General features: G+C 33.3%; 1 pseudogene; it reads left to right on the top strand.

The window, feature by feature from the left end:
* The first annotated feature begins 6,230 nt into the window (after window positions 1–6,230).
* On the top strand, window positions 6,231–7,492 carry LOC115511554 (annotated as a pseudogene).
* Window positions 7,493–7,805: the final 313 nt, after the last annotated feature.

Raw genomic sequence — 7,805 nt, forward strand, 5'->3', positions numbered from 1 at the left:
GCCTGAAGTGCAGTCCATAGTTCAATTCACCAATTTACCTAACCTGAGCCTATTCTCCTATAAAAGCAGCTTTTTGCTATAGTACTAAATTTGGGGTGCTTCCACCCTGAAAATCTAATCTTGTTTATTTCATATGCCTGCATATTGGGCACCTTTGTGCCATACCTATTTTAGGCCTTTGCCTCTCCCTATTTTGGGGGCTCTTCACCTTCTCTTTTTTGGGGTGCATTTGCACCTCCTTAAACCTGGCACCTTTGTGCCTCCCTATTCCCAGGGTGTCTTTGCACCCTCCTATTCTTGGGGTGCCAATATGGTTTATCCAAACTCGGGTGTGAGCATTTTATGATCTTGTATTTCTTTATGCCTTGTCAACCCATTGGTGTAAGCCCAGAGGATTCCTAAACTTATCCCCCATAATAAGATTTTTGTTTTTGTTTTGTAATGATTAGCGATGAACGTGTCCTTTCTTCTTCTAGGCTTTGGGTGTTAAATCAGAATTTAAGCTTGGTTAAATTTTGTTGTTTTATTTGCTCCCCCGACTGCACCACCTCTTCAAATTCTTCAGAAAATAACTTGTGCTGAAGAGAAACATACTTCGGGGGAGTATTTCTCAGTGTCTGCTTCTCTCTTGGCTTTGGATCCTAGCTTGTACAGCTCGCAGAGAGACTCTAGTAGTTCTCCTTGGCACTTGCGGCAAGGCGGGGTGTCAGTGGTTTGGACAGGCATTCCCTGAAACTCTGATTAAGTCACTGTCTTAAGCAGACATGGTGATACTGGGTTTTGAGAGTGTGGACTTCACAAACATCCTGTCCTTCCTTAAGCAGTAAAAGGAGCCTATCATCTGTTGCTGCCATCCTCCAGGAGTGGACCTGTTTTCCCCTTGTTCTCCTCCCCAAGCTGTAGCAGGTTTCCCCCAGAACTCAGAGAATTCTTTCTGTTGCTTATTCTCTGTAGGTTCAGCCTCTTGATTCTTAAGGAGGCAGGGAAAATGGGTAAGGGTGGAGTTCCTGTGGGGGCGGGTGTTTCTCTCACCCCAGGCACTGACTGGGGCAAGTGGCATTCTCAGGATGCTACCTACTTTCCTGTGAAAACCTGAAGGAAAATCCTGCAAATAGATGTGAGAGCCCCTATAGCTATGATCTCCAGCAGTTTCAGACTATCATACTAGCGTATAGCTGGCATTTTGCAATTTATTAAAAATTTCATGCTGAGGGCACCTCGGTTGCTCAGTCAGTTGAGCATCCAACTCTTGATTTGAGCTCAGGTCATGATTTCATGGTTCTGAGAATTAGCCCTACATTGGGTCTCTGCTAACAGCATGGAGCCTGCTTGGGAAACTTTCTCCCTTTCTCTCTGTCCCTGAGAGTGCTCTCTCTCTCTCTCTCTCTCTCAAAATAAATAAATGAACTCAAAATAAATAAATATGTTCCATATATATTCCTGATGAATGGATGGATTCCTGGAGGATGAATCTTCTCTCACAATTACATGGTATTCTTTGAATCTTCTCCAGGTAATCAAGTCCATAGATGCTGTTCTTTCCTGAACTGGACTGTTATTCTCATGATAGCAAGTTAGTCATTTGTCTTATACCCCCAAAGAGTCAAGAGTCATTATAAGTTGCAATTTCTCCAAGCAATTTCTCTTGCAAATATGATAGGATGCTTGCTTTTGCTTTCTACATTACTAAGCTTGCATAGCTTTTTAAATGAAAACTAATATTCTTTTCAATTCCAAAACTGATCACTTTTTCCCATTTCTCAATCTAGTTTTGAACCATCAATAAGTAAAAATTAAATAAGGTAATTTAAACTTATTATCTTACCATGTGAGAATGTGAAACAGTAACAAACACCTAATGTTAAAGCATTACAGTTTGAATCAAGTGTAATCTAGTAGGAAAAATCATGGATTTTAAAGAGCAATGAAAACTACTTTTCAGTTTTCTCATAGGAATGATACAGTGGCATAATCCCAAATAGACATAGTTGGACTTTTAAAAGCATAAATTAAGAAAATAATTAGTAAAAATAATCTCTTCATTGGTTTGATATTACTAAATTATTAGTAAATATTAAAATTATTAAAGTAACATACAATTTTGATCAGAATCCCAAATTTTTAGAATTTGTGCATTTCACTTAGTGTTGTTTTTTCCTCTCATGACTTGGTAAGAAATAGGCTATAGTTCATATAAATAATACTTGAAATATTTTTAACATTTCATTTAATACCCGTTTTAAAATGCACCAGTTATCACTAAAAACTGAATGCTTTTAACAAATGAAAGAGGGATAGTTGAAAGTCAATGTTCTTGAAAAGACACATTTCTCATTAAAGAATTCTGCAATCAGAAAATGCACATAATGTTACTGGTCCTGGTAAATCTGTAGTAAAAATAATGAATTAATCACTTAGTAATCTGGTATGAAGGGTGAGAAAAGTAGTGAAAATAGCTATGATAATTAGCTAAGGGAAATATAAGATGAAAATAGATAAAATATGATATAAAACATGAGAAGAGAGGGTAAAAATGCTGAGCTTTATAATGCATTCAAATTTAAATTGTTATCAATTTAAAATATACTGTCATAAGTAAAGATTGTCATGTGTAAGCCTCATGGTAACCGCAAAGCAAAAACCTGTACTAGATATACCAAAGATGATGAGAAAGGAATTTACAAACGCCACTAAAGAAAGTCATCCAACCACACAGGAAGAGAGAAAGAAAAGAAGAAAAGAGTTGAACTACAAAACAGCCAGAGAACAGTTAACAAAAGAGTAATAATACATACCAATCAATAATTATTTTAAGTGTAGATGGTCTAAGGTCTCCAAGCAAAATACATAGAATGAATAAATAAAAAAATAAAGAAACATACAACAATGACAAAAACAAAACCCCTCCATCGGCAGACTACAAGAGAGTCACTATAGGTATAAGCACACACAGACTGAAGGTAAAGATAGGGAAAAATATGGTCCATGCAAATAGAAACCAAAAGAATGCTGGGGTAGCTATACTTACATAAGAAAAAGTGTACTTTAAAACAAAGGCTATAATAGACAAAGAATGGCATTACTGATACAGTATGGAAGTTTCTCAAAAAGTTATAACCACCTTATGATCTGGCAACACCACTTCTAATTACTTACCTGAAGAAAACAAAAACACTAAATTGGGGGAAAAAATCTGCAGTGCCAAGTTCATTGCAGCAGTATTTACAATAGCAAGCCTGGAAACAACCTAAATGCCTATCGATGAGTGAATGGAAAAAGAAATTCTGGTATATATATGCAATGGGATACTATTCCCATAAAAAAAGAATAACAAAAAGCATGAAATCTTGCCATTTGCAACAACATACATGGGCCTTCAGGTCATTATACTAAGTGAAATAAGTAGGCAGAGAAAAACAAATACCATATTGTTTTATTTATATGTGGAATTAAAAAATCAAGCAAGCAAGCAGGCAAACAAAAATTCACAGATAACAGAGAACAACGGATTGATAGTTGGCAGAAGCAGAAGGTGGAAGGTGGGTGAAATGGAGAAGGGGTCAAAAAGTATAAAATGCCAGTTGTAAAGTAAATAAGTTAAGGGAATAAAATGTATAGCATTGTAAGTATAGTTAATATTATACAAAAAAAAGAAAATGCACACTGTTATTAAGAACCACACCTAAAATTTCCTTCAGTTTAGCTCCACAAAGTAAAAGGTTTTGAATTAAATAACATATATTTCTTTTGTGCTGAAGCAATACAAATAAAATAACTCCTGTATTCCTTCTAATTCATAAGAGTGGAATGAATCTTTTTTTCTTTGTTTATTTATTTTTGAGAGAGAGAGAGAGACAGGGCCTGAGTGGGGGAGGGGCAGAAAGGGAGGGAGACACAGAATCCAAAGCCAGCTCCAGGCTCTGAGCTGTCAGCACAGAGTCCAACTGGGCTCAAACCCACAGACCTTGAGATCATGACCTGACCTGAAACTGTAGGCTTAACTGACTGAGCCACCCAGGAGCCTTGATGAATGAATCTTAATCATCATTTCTCATGTAAATTAACATCAGAGAACCCTGAAAATGTCTTACCGTTCAACAAATTTACATGTAAATACAGATATGAGTTTAGAAAAACAGCAACTCAAGGACTGTCCATTGCAAAAGACAGAAACTGCTTAATGATAAATTTGCATCTCTGTAATTAAAACAATTCTAACATATCAAAGTATTCTTCACTTAGCGTAAAATACCAATACAAACATTAAACAATGTGAAAGAAGGAATGAATAATTTTCAATCTCTTCTCCTTTATTGTTTTAATCATGGTGTATGTTATTTTTTTTTCCCAACTTTCCATTATGCACACTTAAAATATATTTAACTATAAATCTGCTTGTCTCTCTCTAGGCTATAATTCATTGTGTGTACTTACAGCCTCAAAAAACTTCCTCCTGCTTGAGTTACAAACTTTCATTGGCAGAAATTAGAAAAAATAATTATTTTGCCTAATATGAAGATCATGTAAGTCTTCTGCTCTTCTGACTCCCTACAACTTCTGTTTTTGTTTATTTGTTGTTTTACAGATTGTAAAAGTTGTACTTAATACCTAAAGTTTATTATCACTTCTCTTATTTGACAAATGAGAAGACTTTGGAGACTTAGTGATATTCTTCTAGAATTATACAACTAAGGGAAGTCTGAAAATTGTCAAAATACACTATATTCTCTCCTCTTTGACACCAAAAAGTGTAGTTGCAGTAACATTAGTGATCCCAGGAACTGAAACTGGGTGCATATTTTACTTATAGCTTCATACTGATAGTATTATATGATGATATATATCTTTGAATATACAATAAAGTTCCTACATGTATGATAAATGATGGAGAATAGCAGACATTTTAAAAAGATCTACTTTTTAGAATGGTTATAAAAGGACACTTTGATAATGTGAGAAAAATTTAATTGTACTGGTTTGCATCACTCTATTAGCCCACAATATCACAAAAATTATTGTTAAATTACTAGAGTACAGATTAAAGACAGTAGACTAAAGATGTAGAGAGATATGATGAATTTTTAAAAACCAAGCTCTTTAATGTATAAAAATTCTTATCTTCCCAGTTTGTTCATCACAAAAAAATATTCATTCTATATTTTATTCTCAAATATGCAATATATACTTTGAAATGGAAATAATACCTTGGGGTAAGTGATAATGAACTCCTTTCAATTACATTTTATGGTTATGACCTTTATTCTGACAATAATTTAACATTTTAATTAAATCTGAAGTCATTATCTTTTCTAAAAATTTGTCCTTCATCCCTCTTGATATAATTTAATGAAGTAATTTTCCATCCCAATCTGCAATATCTGGTTATGAATCTTAATACCATTTTTCAATGAAATACTTCTCTGTTATTTATCTTAAGACAATCTTTGAATGACTGGAAAATTAAGAAATACTTTGACTTATCAAATAGTTGAATAATATAAAGTTGTGGTAAATGTATATAATTAGTCCATAATTGTAAATGTGTTTTAAACTGACCTGACATGCAAATAAATTATGTGCAAGTAAAATTCTTTAAACTTTATGACTCCAGAACTTCACATCATCTTAGAGAAAAAAAAATGGTGAGAGAGAGAGAGAGAACGAGGGACCAAGAATCAGACTCTTTAACTACAGGGAACAAACTGATGGTGATGGCAGGGGAGGTGAGTGGGGGGGAAGGGGGAAATAAGTGACTGGGATGAAAGAGTACGCTTACCATGATGAGCACTGAGTAATGTATAGATTGCTGAATCAGTATATTATGCACCTGAAACTAATATAACACTACATGTATACACTAATTTTAAAACTAAAAAACTTAATAAAAATAATATCTAAGGTCAAAAAACTGAATTATTTGAAGTCTATAGCCTAAAAATGGAAATTTATTTATTCATGTATTTACTTGAATTAATTACCCACTAGGTACAAGAGTACATTTTGTCAAAAAAAAAACAAAAAAAAAAACATTCATTGAAAAAAAATCTGTGACTCTGTGTATGAGTACTATAGTGGTTGTTTGGATTGTAGCATTCATGTTATAATGCAAAGATGTGCTTGAAAGTGTAACACTGAATAGAGACAGTAAAAAAAAATCTTTATCTAGTCACATAATAGGGAAACCACAGAAAAATTCGTGTCTTATTTTCTATTCTTTTACTTTCAACTTTATGCCCTATGTCCCCTGTACATAGCATAAGATTATTGATAATATATGGTAATGGATAAATTCATAGGCTTTGTAGTTAAATGCTAGAACTTAAATTATAGCTTTACTGTCTTATAAAATTTAACTTTTTCCTACCAGTTTTCTCTCTATAACTTTAGACATATATTAATATAATTCACATTAATATATTAAAGGTGAAAAGTATATGATTATCTCAATAAAAATAGAAATATATTTATTATAAATCAAAATCTATTTGGGATTAAAATAAAAAAATTATCAAATACTATCTTATTAAAAAAACCCGAAAGCTAATATCATACATTATGCTGAAATAGGACAATCATATCACTTAAAATCAGGAATGAGATTAGAATGCCTGCTATCTCCAATTTTATTAAATAATGTGTTGAAGGAACTTATCAAAGAAATAGGACAGAAAAAGAATTTGAATATATTTAAGGATACACAACACATATTCCAAGCAATCCTTTTCTGCAAGATAAGATCATTTAAAGACATTATTCAAATATTAGATTGCATCATATTCTCTATTTATAAGCAATATTTAAAAAAAAAAAAAGAGGTTAGAGTGGGAGAGAGCCAAAGCATAAGAGACTCTTAAAAACTGAGAACAAACTGAGGGTTGATGGGGGGTGGGAGGGAGGGGAGGGTGGGTGATGGGTATTGAGGAGGGCACCTTTTGGGATGAGCACTGGGTGTTGTATGGAAACCAATTTGTCAATAAATTTCATATATATATAAAAAAAAATAAAGTCCATAATTTGTCTAGGAAAAAAAAAAGTAGATTCCATTATAATAGAGATAGTTTAATAAATTGTTTGACAATATCAACAGTTATTTCTTATGTAGTGGTCTGGGTGAAAACTTTGGAGTAGTTTTAAGAGATCATGGAGACATTATGGTGGGTTTGCTGTAGAAGATCACTGGCCTTGTGTGTTTGGCTATATGTGAGGGTCCACACAAATGGCTAAGCATATTGTACACAAAGATTCTTGATGTTCTTGAACAAATTCCTAAAAATGCAGCATATCAAGAGTATACAAAACAGATTATGAATGAGAAACTGAACATGGTTAAATGGAATCAGATGTTAAGAGATTAGAAGACCATCTTCAGGGTGGCCAATTAGGAGAGGTGATTCTTCAGGCTGAAAATGAACTAAGTCTGGCAAGAAAAATGATTCAGTGGAAATTTTAACTGGAAGAGCCTCCTGCCAACCAATGGAAATGGCCAATATAATAATCATTAAATGACTAATGTGTTCATGGGAAACAGATGCAATTAAATGTACTTTTATGTTAAAGATGTTTCTATATTATTGACAACTTATAACCAAGAAAAATAATGCAGAACATATTTAGGAAACTTGTTAATATTGATGAGTATGGTAATGGGGACTTGTGAACCAATTTTGATGTGTAAAGCATTCATTTATTTAAAAAATAGATGATGGAATAAAAGGAATAGAGAAAATAACAGTAACTCATAAGACAGCAGAGTTTTCAAGCAAAAGGGAACACTTATTTTTGCTTTATCTTGTTTGGTTTGCTCT

The sequence above is a fragment of the Lynx canadensis genome, chromosome B1, assembly GCF_007474595.2.
Source record: "Lynx canadensis isolate LIC74 chromosome B1, mLynCan4.pri.v2, whole genome shotgun sequence".
NCBI lineage: Eukaryota > Metazoa > Chordata > Mammalia > Carnivora > Felidae > Lynx > Lynx canadensis.